The sequence below is a fragment of the Phallusia mammillata genome, chromosome 4 (assembly GCF_965637545.1).
Source record: "Phallusia mammillata chromosome 4, kaPhaMamm4.hap1.1, whole genome shotgun sequence".
NCBI classification, from domain to species: Eukaryota; Metazoa; Chordata; class Ascidiacea; order Phlebobranchia; family Ascidiidae; genus Phallusia; species Phallusia mammillata.
Window position 1 is genome coordinate 4,811,238 of NC_137255.1, and position 15,416 is coordinate 4,826,653.

General features: G+C 37.0%; 1 pseudogene across 1 annotated transcript; it reads left to right on the top strand.

Annotated features, from left to right (window-relative positions):
* Positions 1 to 1,377: 1,377 nt before the first annotated feature.
* LOC145222491 (transient receptor potential cation channel subfamily A member 1 homolog) lies at positions 1,378 to 15,406 on the top strand (annotated as a pseudogene). The gene is made up of 23 exons (XR_013859347.1): positions 1,378 to 1,510; positions 1,849 to 1,913; positions 2,149 to 2,200; positions 2,615 to 2,786; positions 3,242 to 3,407; positions 3,774 to 4,003; positions 4,479 to 4,699; positions 5,109 to 5,262; positions 5,935 to 6,038; positions 7,206 to 7,315; positions 7,789 to 7,931; positions 8,673 to 8,797; positions 9,771 to 9,845; positions 10,250 to 10,339; positions 10,685 to 10,856; positions 11,340 to 11,482; positions 11,847 to 11,987; positions 12,046 to 12,246; positions 12,566 to 12,706; positions 13,233 to 13,310; positions 13,426 to 13,494; positions 13,671 to 13,850; positions 15,128 to 15,406. The product of XR_013859347.1 is annotated as a transient receptor potential cation channel subfamily A member 1 homolog (transcript).
* The last annotated feature ends 10 nt before the right edge of the window (positions 15,407 to 15,416 follow it).

Genomic DNA, 15,416 nt, shown 5'->3' on the forward strand with positions numbered 1-15,416 from the left:
GACCCTTGACCCAATAGAAAGGGAAAAAGAACCGCGTCGCGCCGCAAAGTGTGCAGTCGCACTAGTGTGTTTTGCCTCTGTTAAAATAGCCATTCATTAACGCATTCAAGCTATCCTTTAAGTGTTTATGCATGATCGACACCTAAACCTCAAACATGTAACGACGTGGGTACCATTACGCAACAAAAAACCTACACACGGAAAAGCTGGTGCAACGACGTCACATAAGGTGTTTACGTCATTGAGGTAAGCAGTCTTAAACCGGAAGTGGGTTGTTGACGTTTAGTCAACCCAATATTTAATGAGATTAATTGGGATGTTTTCTTTAATAAACCAGGTGTTCTAAACAGTAAACTTAGTAATTGCCACCCAATGGTAAATTAGACAAGATTGGGTGCAAATGTAAGTAAAAAATATAAATGTGTAGATTTAACGTGTTTAAAAAAATTTTGGGTAAGTTTTATTCTACCTTTTTGACAAGGGTTACGAAAATTCCAAATGGTTACTAGAAGTTAACCACCTTGAAATGATAATGCAAAATGTTTGACGTTTTTGTGTGGCGCCATAGCAACGGAACAACAAAAGTCAATCATGTTATAACCCGCCCGGATTGACATGAGCGCTTATTTAGTTCGGCCAATAACCATTTGATGCTTGTAGTTCGGACAATAGCCTTTCGATGACGTCATGCCCATCGCGTGCGGACTGAACAAGTGGATTATTACGGGGATATATTAAAGCTCCATGGCGTTCATTCGGTTATATTCTCCCTTTAAACTTTTTTTAAATTTGTGAAAGTGAAGCGTTTTACAACCGACCATTTGTAATCCAAAAGGAAAACTGCTCACTGACTACGCGCTTTGGTAACCCCAAAATGTGTTGCGTTAAATGCAGTTTGACTGTTAAGTTAAGAAACGCGATATGGAATAACAATTATTGGATTTCAGTTAGCTTCGCTTAAGTTGGGTTAATTTCGATGGGTAAAAGTAAACATCGCGGCACAATAGCACTAAAACAACCACCAAACCGAAAACAGCTGCGCAGCGTTAAAGGGTATGAAGCGCAAAACAGTGTATACACTGTAGGGCACAATTGGTGGATAATGGCTAAATGCGCTTCTACACCGTATTATAAAGCGTTATGAGAAGACGTTAATGGTACCAGTTCAGGAGGCTAGAAAAAGTGACCACCTATGTTAGGTAAAAAGGGTAGGGTTAAACAGGAAAAGAAATCATGCCGTATAGTTTCAAGTGAAGAACAAAAAAAAAAGAATAGGAGAAATAAATTATTGTGGGTTTCATAAATCGCATTTTGCTTTTATTTAGTTACCATTATTCAAATAAAGCTACGAACTTGTATTTATAAATAGGTGTTTTAATAGTATTGTTGAATATCTTTTATTCGGACACGAAGAAAAAAGTTTTTAAATATAGCACGACAACAAAAACTCTGTTTAATGCCTTCGAATAGGAATGACGAATTCGAATTGCCAAACGTCTGCTCAAAACAAGTAAGTTGCTTTTTAAATTACTATATAGTTCAGTAAAACTTTTGCTCCACTTAACGCTATACAATTTATAGTCAGTAAGTTTCCCAACGTCTAGATATTATCCGTCTAGATTTAATTGACTTACAAAGTACACACGTGTTTTTGTTGGTTTATTTTGAACTGTTACTAATATAATAAATGTACATATTCGTTTGGGCTAATTATTATTTCAGGCCAACCTAGTGCTGTTGCAAATTTAATTTACAAAACAGATGTTTAGGAGATGTTTCTGCGTGCAAAAATAAAAATGCTTTAATTTAAAGTAGCAATTTTACCATAACATTTTGCGATTTTACTAGGATGAAGAAAATGGCAAACAAGACGAAGTTAGGCCTGAATGCAGCCGTCCTTCATCATCCAGCGGGTAAATACTTATAAAACGCCAGTGAAATCAGAAGCCAAATCAAATCAAGGCACAATGACACCGCGACACACACTTGAACATATGTTGTTGTTTTTTTGTTTTTTTTAAATAGAACTAATGTTTACAGATTTTTTATTAAGCCTAATACATTGCAAAGATTTTCTTTTAGAGTAAAAAACAAGCAATAACTGCCTGTGTTGTTGGTTTATGAAATGTTTAATAATGTATTTTGCAGACCTACCGACATAAAGACCATACCTGGAAATGTCGGTGTTAATCTTCATGAGGTGAATATGAATAGTTAATAAATTTGTTGAGAACTTTTTGCATTTTTTCGAAGACTAATGATATATGCTGTCGATAAAGCATGGTAAACTTCAGTAAACATTTACGTTTAACAGTAATCACTTTTTCTTATAGCCAACATTTGATAGAGTTTTACAAACTCGATGAGGTAATTTCAATCAATCAATCAATCAATCACTGTTTTATTTGTTTCAACGCCAAAATATGAATGATTTCAACGCCAAAATATAATTAAGTAGTCTTGGTCATTTAGCAAGAGCTAATCCTGTAATGTTTTTGATTTATTTGAAAACTTGACTTCAAAAATCAAAATTAATAAAAAAAAAACTTTTTCCTATTTTGTTCCTTTTGTTATGTCTTTTTTCTAAAAGTTTCCTAGTTTATTTGCATAACAGATTGCAATCACTGGAAACGTTAAAAAAATGCTAACAGCAATCAACCAGCTTGATCCATCAATTGTTACTGAAAAATTGAACTTGCAAGATGACAAAACGTTTACACCTTTGCACCATGCGGCTGAGAACACGCATATTGAAATGTGTCAACTACTGCTGGATAAAGGAACTGGTAAAAAAAACTTTATAGGTTGTTAGATCCTGAGGTAATCTACAAATCATCCTTATTATAAGGTAGAAATAATAATAAAAAACTAAGCACTTTTACACTCGTTGTTTCAAAGCGACTGATGATGCTAATAAGAAAAAATGCATATTGTTTGATTCTGATTAAGAAGCGCTGCTGCTTCGTTAATTATTCCTCTGTTCCTAATGCTATTTTTTACGTTTAAAGTGTGGGTTTGTTATTTTACACATGAGAATTTTTTTAATTTTTTCATTTTTTAAATGAGAAAAATATTAAAAGTAATTGGTTATCTCTATTGACTTAATATCCGTACCCGTACATACGTAAAAGCATGTATTTGCACACATTATTATATGTCTTGTTAAGAACTACATGGAAACGAGATCGGCGATTTGTACATTTCAAAATATCCTGTTAAATAATAAAATTACAATTCACAGATACCAGCATTCGAGATAAAAACAGCGGAACAGCTATTCATCATTTATTTCACAACCTTCAAGGCAAAGACGAAGATGCAGAAATTATACAACTGATAAAAACTTTTCTGGACAAAATGCCCCATGTTGATTTAAAAGATAAACGCGGCAACACACTATTAGGCTTGTAAGTAAGCTGAAATTAAGCCCGCCCAAATTTAAAACATTTTTTAAAATTGAGGCCGAGCGTGAATCAGGCCTAAAATCAAGCCAGTTTTGTTCAATTCAAACTCGAACCCGACCCAAAAAGTCTGTCCTAACTTTTATCTTTACATCGTGTTACCTATTTCTTGTTTCGTATTAGAGTTAATGGCACTTTGGTTCGGGTAAATTCGGGTCCCAATTTCAGGCCCGCTTGTAGACCGAACAATTGTAAACTTTGACGGCTTTTGATTACATACTTCAGTCAAGGAATAAAGAAGTTTGGAACCAACGACATAGGGCATTTAAAGGCTTATTCCGCCAACGATTGCTGATATTCCGTTGTGTGTAGTAATTGAATTAAACGCATTTGTTTCATGTTTAAAATGTTGATCTGACACATTATTTAAACTTGCAAATTTCAGCCAGTGCGTCCCGGCGAGCCTGAAGACGACTTACACAATTTGTCACGTGTTAAAAATCAACTCAACATGCGAGCCAATGATGGCGGAACACCTCTGCACTATGCTGCTAAAGAAGGGCATTTGGGAATGTGCAAGTTCCTCTTTGAAAACGGAGCGGGTGCGAATCGTTAGCAATTAGCATGTAATTTCAAATTAGACACGAAAACTTAGGTTCAGATTTGTAAAAACCTTTTTTGTCGCATTTCGTAAGAATGGTTTATCGCAGCGCATAAAGTGATAAATGTTGTCACAAGAACTGACAAAAACAGATAATCCAAGCAATTATCTCAACTTCTTTCGCTCTGTAAATATAAAGGTCATACCATGTTACGCCCGAAGAATGTTGAAATAACCGGCGATATTTAATAAAAAACACAAACAAGTAAGTTCATTATTGTCAAAACATGTTTGTGTGCTTGTGTAAAAAAACTATTTTATCAGCATTTTTATAACGACGATCAATGCAATATGTAACTGCTTGCTTTCCGCTGATTATTGCAAAGCAACTTTTCAGGTGCCCCTTTTGTAAGCCTTTATTGACATACGTACCACGGGTTGGAAACCATTGGCTTAAAACCTCTTCCGATTCACAGATATTAACATCTGTGACAAGGAGGGTAAAACTGCTCTTCATCAAGCGGTATGTAAAGAAGATTACGACAACGAGGATTCAGGCACCCAAGTTGTAAAATATCTTTTGGAGAAAGAAGCTCACTTTGATGTGAAGGATAAACTCGGTCGAACACCGTTTTATTATGCTGCGCTGAATGATTTCGTGGCATGCACGAAACTGCTGATTGAAGCAATGAGTCAAGTATGTATTTTTTTACAAAAGTTTTGCAGTTAAACCAAAGCCTAAGCTTTGACTATTTTACCAATGATAAAACTTTAATGCAAGTAGATTTATTTGTGCTAATTTCAACTTTCCGTAAGCCGTTTTTTATCACTCTGTTTGGTGTTATTGCTTTTTAATTACCACACTTCAGAAAAATATGGCGGTTTTAAATTTTTGAATCCTGGAATGCTCCTAATTATTTTGTTTTGCCCAAACGTTTTTTACCCATAATTGTCATCATAAAGTGGGATAAAACATAACATCAAAACTCGGTTAGGAAAAAAAAACATAACATCAGTACTTGGTATGGTCTGAGTCTGTAAACGCGGTTTAGTGCATCACTAACGTTTACCTAAATTTATCGCTGACTCATATTATTTACTTTTAGACAGCGCGTGCAGAGGCTGATAACAACCCTAGCAAACCGTCACTATTGGATGAACAACTAAACATTATTAATGAAGAGGGATGTAGTCTTCTTCACGTAGCTTCCAAGGACAAACAGTTTGGCATGTGTGAATTACTTGTTAAGAACGGAGCGGGTATGAAACCTATTTTCAGGATCTCAAAAAAGTTGTTTTAGCCGGGTCGTTAAATGTTAACATTCTCCGATATGCTTGTACAAATGCTTAACCACATGCGTCCATGAAAAACCGTTCTAGATTTTTAAACATTGTTTTTTTCTAATCGGCCTAAGTCGGACTTGTGGGTTCGGGCCGGGTTAAGGTTTGAATTTCAGACCGACTCACAGCACTGCTTGTATTACTCTGTAGTTTTCGTTGGATGTTGAAACAAAGACATTGCATATAAACAGGGTTACTTGTTTTGACTTTTGTCCTTAGTTTGTCTTACTTTCAACAATTACAGGATACAAATCTAATAAAATGACACCGATTCCCAGCTACAAGTAAAAGTAAACTTGGACTTGAGCTGTCGTAAGATGCACAAAGTTTTTTCTACGAACAGAAAGTTGCTGGAACAGATTGTTTCTGGCAAAAAATATGGCATGTGATACGTAATGGCTGGTTAAAATACAAAGATTTGTTCAAAAACGTTTGCTTCGTTCTTAATTTTTCGGTTGTCTTTAGTTTGGGGTACTGTCGATGGCAACGCTCCTTACAGACCATTTGACAATATTTTTTTAGCGTTGCCACCCCAAAAACGCATCCATGTAAGTTAACTGAAAACCTTGGGTAACTATTCTATTATCGCAGCAATCAACCTGCCTGATCGTGGCGGTAGAACTTCTCTTCATCGCTTGGTTAAAGGGGGTACCTTTTGGGCCTCGGACAAGCCACACCAGATGAAGATTTTAAAAGTGAGTAGCAAAACGAGTTTTACACTGTAAAATTTAGAGGTTGTAGCAGTCCACCTCAGGGTGGAAATTTGTTAAAAACAGTGGCAACTTCCACCATATTTTGAAAAAAGGTGGGAATAAAACTCCTAAGCGTGGAATTTTGCCATCAACACCACCATCGTGAGGTTTACAGCGTGGAAGTTTCCACCCTATGATACAGAAAGCGTGTTGAAAGCCACACCACCCCAACACATAGAGTGGAGTTTTCCACCGTGTGTTGTCTAAGGTGGACATTTCCACCCTCTGGCACAAAAACACATGATTTTTTCAACGTGGAATTTCACACCCTTTAAACGTGGAGAACACCACGCATACTCAAACAAAATAAATATTTCAATTAGCAATATTGATTTGTTAAATTCAATCACTACAAAACATATTCCAACGTCAAGATGTTTGTGGCAGCGTCGCCACATACAGACAGTATTTGAATTTCGACAAATAATTTTAATTTCATCTACAGGGGTCAGCATTTGTTTTTGTACTGCGGACAGGTTTAAAACTAAAGTTTGGTCGCGGATCAGCCTACAAAAACAACAAATGTTCAGTAATGAAAATTGATAACAGCTCATAATACCTCAACTAAAACATGAAAAAACTATACGTTTGAAGATTTTAACCAGCGCAGTGATCTTGTTGGTCCTACCCGTTTTAAAAGGTCCAGAAAAATAGTTTGTGTGTCAGGTTCACCAATAGAGAAAGTATTTTGTAGTTTATGGTTAACACAATACTGTATGCTTTAAACTTTAAAGTAAAATCTTCCGTCTTGTTGCTTGATGGATAAAGACTGCAATAAACCTTTCCTTTTTTATTCAAAATTATTAAAATATCAAGTCATTCATCTTTGCATGAATTTTAGAAATGTATATTTCGCCTTTAAGGCATTATCGGTATCTATAGGCAAATAACAAATTAATTGGTAAAACAGTACGCAAAAAAAATTGAAAAAAGGTAAAAAATGCACCATTTTTTGTACTGTTTTACCAATTAATATCTTTGTGCTTGCCTATAAATATCGATGATGCCTTAAAGGCGAAATATATATATCTTAAATTCATAAGCATGAATGACCTAATAAATTTAAAGTTGTAATAAATTTAAATTATTTTTAACACCAATGGTTTGCAGCTAATGTTGCGAGCTGGAGCTGTTGTCAACGCAAGGGATAGTTCGGATTTGACTCCGCTTCATATGGCCTGTGTGGAGGATAATGATGAGATTGTTCGTATGCTGATCAGGTAAGTTACATCAGACCCACAGCAATATCTTTGAACATATTTCTTTGTATTTTTTTTTATATTGCAGAAAACATTTGTAGATTAAACGTGTTACAATTTTTACTCACGAAACATTCTCGCAACATTACTATAACTGTCTGTGCCTCCCTAATATGACCCGGACCAAGTTTACAAAAATTGAATTATGTGGTATTATACGCCAGGCCTATTGAAGGCGTTATCATGAATCACTCGACCACCAAGCATTGCTATATTGGTGATAGTCTAATAAAGTATAACGCCTTTAATAGGCCTGAGGTACTTTAATTTCTATTTGACGCTTTTTAATCCTAGTTATGAATTTATGTTTTAACTTAACTGATTACTCCCCTAGTACGAAGCTGACATGTGCGGAGGCAAGCAACGGTGCTTGGGGCTCGCAACTTGCCCTGTGTAACTTTTATTATTTTACCGAAAGTTTTTGTTATCAAAAGATACGATGCTGATGTTACTTGTCGTTCCCATTCTCAATTCAATGCCATGGATTATGCGATTATTCACGGTAGTGTTTCATGCGCTCGGGCGTTAATAGAAGCCCCTAACTGGAAGGAAGCTTTGAGAAACGTCAATACCGATCGTAAGCAAACAATATGCAGCATTGACACAAACACAGTGGTGGGATTCAGTCGGTTCGCACAGGTTCTTTAGAACAGTCTCGCGAAAATTTATGAGATCAGCGAACTGGTTAGCATTACTGGTTACTGTCGATGGACTTTTTGAACCGGCTGAAAATAATAACTTTTGTGATAGAACCGGCGGACAAAAAATTTGAATCCCAGCACTGCACAAACATATATACATATAGTTTAAATCAGGAATTTTCATTTGCTTTTTCATAGCCTAGTTTAGGCCATATTGTTATCCCTAGTTTAGGTCATATTGTTATCCCTAGTTTAGGTCATATTGTTATCCCATTTTACTGAACATTAACTGTACTTTTGTTTAACTGACAATTATATTGACTCATCCGACGTTTCGACGGCTTATTTCGAAAATCTTCGGTGGACCAAATGACAAATGGTTTGCCATTGGCTAAGTATGATTTACCACCTATAGTGACAGGTTTACACGTACAATGGTGGTATTTATAGGTGGAACCCTTCTACTTTATTTATTTTAGGGTGTGAAGCTGGATCACCCCATGTCAGCTCTATAAACGCCGTTTTAACGTCGGATAAGTCAATGTAATTGCCGGCTGATCAAAGGAACAATTTATTTACTTATGGCTGATAGCAAAAACACTATCATAATATCATACCCAACTAATTTATTGCAATAAAAATGTAATTGGATAATTAATATTAACATGTTATTAAAGATAAAGAAGTTGCTACCCCAATGCGAAGACTAATTCGTGAAATGCCAGATATTGCTGAAGAAGTTTTTAATAAATGCATTATAAATCTTATGGGCGATGCACCTATCGACAGTGCGCAGTACATGGTAAGAACGAAAAAGAATTTCTATTTGCATCGTAACGACACCCGGTGATTTTGTTTTCAACTTTAGGGCGAAAATGTCGATTTGAAAAAAAAGGGTTTTGCCAAATATGGGTTTACCTTGTTTACGTCACTTTTACGTTAAAGTACAACCACACTAAGTTACACTTTTAGCCTAAAGTTAAATATTGTTTGATGTACTTTTACCGCGTTTGTACAAAAAAAGGTTTTGTCAAAATGTACCGTTCTCTTGTTGAAATAGATTTTCAATTTACGATTTGAATTCGCGTTAAAGCGCTGAATCAAATTTGCCTCACATCTTTTACTGATTTTTAAATAATCTGTAATTTCTGTCCATAGTTGGTTCAAAATCGACTGGAGGTTTAAGCTACCAGAAGTAGGCCTGAAAAGGTTATTGAAATACAGTAACAACGCAAATTTGGGCGAAATTTAAGTTAGGCCCGAATCAAGCTCGTTTTGTTTAAACTTTAACCCGAACCCGTAACCGAATCCTAATTCAAACCCGAACCCGAATCCAAACCCGAATCCGAACTAGAATCGAACGAATCCGAACGCTCCAACACCAACACCAACATTCCACTTATCCATTCATTACCCTCCGTCCCTTCCCCTTTTAATTATTAAGTGAATAGTAACGGGTCAAGTGACTCGATGGCCAATGTTTGGCTCTCACTGACCCGGTCGCGCAGTTACTACGTTCGTTTTATTTTGGTTATGCAATTGCTTAAATTGTGACAAAAGCGTGACAAATAAAACATTGAATTGAATCCGAACCAGAATCCAAATCCGAACCAGAATCCAAACCCTAATCCGAATCAAAACCCTAATCAAAACCCGAATACAAACCCGAATCCGAACCAGAATCCAAGTCCGAACCCGTACCCGAATCCGAACCAGAATCCAAACCCGAATCCGAATCCAAATCCAAACCTAAAGTTTTTTATCTACATCCACAGGTGTGCTTTCATTATGAGTTTTTGGACGATGACTATTCCTGCGAAAAATGGCACCACTTTCGCAAAGAAGACGAGGTAAAAGTGATAACCAGGTTATAAGCGATCGTTGCCTACTTTCCAAATAACTAGAGTTTCCAAAAAAGTTTCCAGCAAATTTTTCAACCGCCAAAATGCATGTTGCTTTGTACCCTTTCTCATTGTTGTGCCAACACCTCACTTCTATTGAAATAAATAAATATAATTCGTTAAAAATCTTCCAGTAAATTACAATTGTTCGCCGAATTAGTATTTTTCACACTAGGAGTCTATTACTACAAGTAGGTCCAGAAGCGTTACTGAACATTTTCAAACCTATTGAAAATTCTTCCAATCATTTTTTTTCTTTAAATACTATCCGCATAACTTGTTTGCACTACACGTGTACTAATTGTAAAAAATGCTTATTTGTGGTAGGATTAGTTATACGATATTCGTCACAGGTATTCCAAATTGAAGATGTGAAGCATGGTACAGCTCCATACCACACTGATCAAAATTTCCTGAAGACAAACCATCCGTTACACCTTATGGTAAAAATCATAATTTTTTTGAGCTATGCTAGGTCATGTACGCTCGAAAAAATATATAACTCTTGGTCATTATATAATATTATACACCTACAACAAAACTATACCGGAATGGCATTTTCAGCAAATCAAATATAAACAAGGAAACTATGTGTTTAAAATGTAAAAATATACGACAGTTGGCATTTTTTGTTCTGCTTACAAGCACAATGCTTGTAGTAACGGTGTAGCTGTAGCGCGTCTACCATTTATCCGCCAATTGTGCCCTCAACTTTGTCGCGCTTTATAACGTTTTAACGTTGCGCAGCCATAAGCTTTTGCCTTCTAACGTCATCTTTATGCGTGAAGGTTCTAGGACAGAGAAAAAATCTCTTAAGCCACCCACTGGTGGTTAGCTTCTTGAACCACAAGTGGAGAGCATTTGGCAGGATGGTTTTTGGTGTTAATCTGTTACTCTACCTGATCCTCATGGTGTTTTTCAACTTGTACATGTTGACGATGCCTCCCCCATATTCCATTGGTATGCTTACTTTCTCACCTTATGTAAAATACTAATTTTTTGTTTCATTTTTATCCTCGGTGGGTGGGCAACGCCTGAATGCGTTATGCTCACAATGAGTCCGCCGTGGAGCTGCCAGTTTTATTGCAAGTTTGTTGATGATTTTTTCCCATATGAATAGGAGATTCGTGCACAAGTTTACTATTTGCTAAGCTGTTTTGTATCAAGCAAACACATTATCAACATCAGTGGTTATAACGCATAGCAAGAGCTGATATGTACAAGAGGCAAACAATACAGTACTAGCAAAGCAATGATATGAGTTTGTATTTTTCTCGTTATTAATCTTGCAACTGCATTAAAGTGTTCCAGTATTCGATTGATAAGAGACTGCAGATAGTTGCAACTAAAACTGAAACAGAAAAGATTTGATTCTCAATGGAAATTGTAAAAACTGACACATAAAGCACCTTGAAGCAAATAAACAACTTTTTTTTCTTGCAGATTCGGGCAACGTGACGTCATCGTGTGTAGCGATAATCACCGAAGCGCAACCGTTGTTTGGACCATGTTATAACTACAACTCATGGGGCATTATTGCCAAATACTTCGTCATTGTTTTTGCAGCACTGGGTTTGTTGAAAGAGGCAAGAGCTTATTGTTTGACAATTTATTTGCAACTTACTATCCTTAATTTTATCTCAACAATACATTGATGGGTTAATGTTCTATGGCAGTGGTTCCAAACCTTTATTTACAAATTCCGCCCTAAAAAATTCAAAACATTTTCATTTCTCACTAATATAACACAAACCAGATGCTAAACCATACACAGATCATTTAAAATTGTTTTTTTTTATAAACTTCACAGGACATATTCGCAAAGCTAGAAGTAAATTCTCCCTCCAAGTTTTAACCCCCTTGGTAGAAATTCCTCCCCGGTTGGGGACCACCGTATTATGGTATTATATGTTGTGGTCGTAATATGAGACATAATTTGTCTTTTTATAGTTGTATCAACTTTCTGCCAGAAGGTTTTCTTACTTCAAAAGTGTAACGAATCTTTTTGAAATCTCCCTTTACATTCTTGCAATTCTCACCGTTTATTCTGACACAAGTTCAGCCGGACCCAACCACTTTGGTGTCAGAGAGGTGGGTGACTTATAGGGTTTCCTGGGTCTTGTCACTTTATTGTAATTGTTTCTTTTAGGATTGGCAGTGGCAGATTGGATCAGTCAGCATTTTTCTATCCTGGATGGTTTTGATCATGTTCATACGAAGTGTACCAACGTTTGGAATCTTCGTACTTATGTTTGGCCACGTTCTTAGGACATTTATGAAGTTTTTTTTCGTCTTTGTCCTTTTCATATTGGGCTTCGCGTTGAGTTTCCACTGTTTACTGCAGAATCAGGTTAGTAGGTTCCTAGAAGCATTATAAATATCGGAAACATTTTTGCGAAAACAGTCAATTAGGTCACATTGTTGGAAAATGTAAATTCTGGACAGTAATAGGCTATACAATATGTTTTTATTTCAAATACAGCTGAATGTAATTTAGAAAACTTATAAATGCAGTAAAAAAATCAAACAAAAAATGTATGAACGTGTACAAAGCTTTATTTATTTGAACCCTATTGTGTGCCTTATCTGACTCGCGAGGTTAAGTTTTTCTGTTCTGGAGGTTTTCCTACGTTTAAGTTTGTCTTCAGTTTCATTCGTGTTTGTTGTAGTACGCCTTTCGGCAATGGTGGAACGCGGTGATCAAGACTTCACTCATGATGATTGGGGAATTTCAGTTTGAAGACATTTTCGTTGTAGAAGATGAGGCGGTTGAAACTGGAGCAGACATTCACACACTTTTTGTTTCTAGGGTAAGTAATTAACATGTTGTCAAGCAAAACTACAATCATGTTCTTCAATTGGTTCCACAGTTCTTTAAATTTATAGCCTTGTTTTCTAAAAATATTATTTCTTTTAACTGAGAGTTGTTAGCGGGTCTGAATTTCGAGCCCGAAGCCGGCTCGAAGCCCGAATCGTTTTCGAGAAGCCCCTTTAGGCCCGAACGTTTGGTTGACGTGCCTCTACATAAAGTAGTACAGAATATAATTAAACAGAGCGTTTTAGGGCTATGGGGTATTAGGTGAAGTCCAGCAACTATAGCTGGTTAGTTAGGTAATTTAATCTAAAAAGGACAGATACAGACTTTTAAGTCCGACCCGAATAAAGCCAGTTTGTTCAACAAAACCTGAGCCTGAACCCGGCGCAAACACAGGCCGAACCCGACCCGACTTACAACTCTGCTTTGGTGGTCCAACTAGTTGGTGTTCGCATGGCCGCCCAAAAGGACGCTTTTTTATGAGCATCTTTTGCGTCACATCTTTACTTGCTTTTACACAGGTAAACTACCGAGCTATATCTTACATCCTTTTCGTGATATTCGTGATTATAATGAGCATCATCATCATGAACTTACTGGTGAGTGTTTAGCTATTCTACTGGCGTTTATATATGGTTAAAGCAAAATAAATTTTAAACACCACTGTCAATCCTGTATGTTTAAATACTATCTGAAACCCACTAATCATCATAGGTCGGTCTTGCTGTGGATGACATCAAGGGAGTACAGAAAAACGCAGAGCTGAAAAGTTTGGCTATGAAGGCAAGTGAAACGTTAGCAAGTTTTCCCGTTTTCACACTTTTAGGCGTTAAAGTAGTTACAATTTACAGTTTTGAATTAATAATAAAATTATTTTAAGTGTCCAAACTTTAAATTTCCGTACTACAAAGTATACCGCGAGGTTGTTTTTGTGTTGTGTTTGAGAACCTGTTTTGTAGGTGAAACTGATTCTTGATGTGGAGTACTCATTACCACAGTTTATCCGTCGTCGGGTAGTGCCGACATCTCGTTGCTATTACCCAAATGAATACAGACAGAGATCAGACTTTATACAATGGTTGTTTTCTGAGTCAAATCTTGACTACTCGACCATTAATGAAACCATCAACCCTGAAAAGGTGGGTGCAGAGTTGCAAGCGGGCCCGAAATCTGAGCCCGAACCCGGCCCGAACCCGAAAGTATAAGCCCGAAGCCCGGCCCGAACCCGAAACGTTTTTGAGAAGCCCGTTTAGGCCCGAAATTTTGATTGACAGGCCTATCCACGAAAGCCTTGCAACAAAGGATGAGAAAGAAAAAAGATAAAGACAACAAGCACAATGAACAATAGTAGACAATGGGGTAAACAATACGTTTTAGAGTAGGGTGGGCATTAGGTCAAAGCCAGAGAATTGTTACTAAAAAGTGGCGGCAACGGAACTTAAAGTAAGGCCCGTTTTGAGCCCGTTTTCTGACAGATACCTAAGCCCGAACCCGGCCCGAACCCGGCCCGAACCCGGCCCGAAAAGCCCGGCCCGACTTGCAACTCTGGGTGGGTGACATAAAAGTGTACTATGCTTAGTTAAATATAGAGCAAGGCATCCTTTTTTGTGCCAAGGGCCGTTTTTAAAACCGAAATTTTTATCGCGGACCGGCCTTCCAGAAACTACAAATATTCAGCAATGAAAACGATTAAATACGTTTATAATCCCCGGGACACATGAACAAAATGTTTTCAAGCATTTAACCTGAAATAATTAGCCCGGTAACGAGCTCTTGGGCCGGCGGTTGCCGAGTGCCGACCACTGAAACAGAGTATTTTTAAAGGGGAGGAACCCAAATCCTTACAAACAAAATACGCTGCATGACAGATTTGAGTTTTATCCGCTATTTGCCTTTTATCTCTTACCTTTGGTGTGCAACTGAGCTTTAAACAACAACTCTAACACACTTTAATAACCTGTATCAGTTGATATAAAATCTTTACAAAAAAAATCTAAACAAAAATTGTGCCACCCTCTCAAACAGATTTTACCTATAATTTGCAATCATTGATATATTTCTCCATTGCCAAACTTTGTCAGGTTAATATTACTTCTTCGCACAACAATAAGCTGAGGACACCAGATAGTTTAAACCAACGGTAGCGATTGTTCAACAAGCGTATTCATTATACACACGTTCTCAGGCAACAATGCGTTTGACCCAGTGGTGGGATTCAGCCGGTTCGCACCGGTTCTATAGAACTGTCTCACGAAATTTTATGAGACCAGCGAACCGGTTAGCATAACTGGTTACTGTTAATGGACTTTTTGTAACAGAACCGACTAAAAAATATGACTTTTGTGATAGAACCGGCTGACAAAAAATTATAATCCCACCACTGGTTTGTTCACATATTTGTTTTCGAAATATTCAGAACGAGAGAGACCAGCTGGAAAAGCGAGTAGAATCTTTGGATCAAAAAATCGTGAACCTTGATGGAAAGGTCGACTCACTGAAAGAAATGATCGCATCACATTTCAATGCCAACAATGACGACAGCAACCCGTGACGTCACTACACACCTACGTCATCCAGTGATGCGTTGTGTCATGTGCGACGAAGAACTGCTGAGTGTAAATTTTGTCATCTCATATGCGAATTTTAGTCTATAAACTAAATAATGCTCTTCTGGCAAATATATTGTTCCAACCGACGTTTCAACG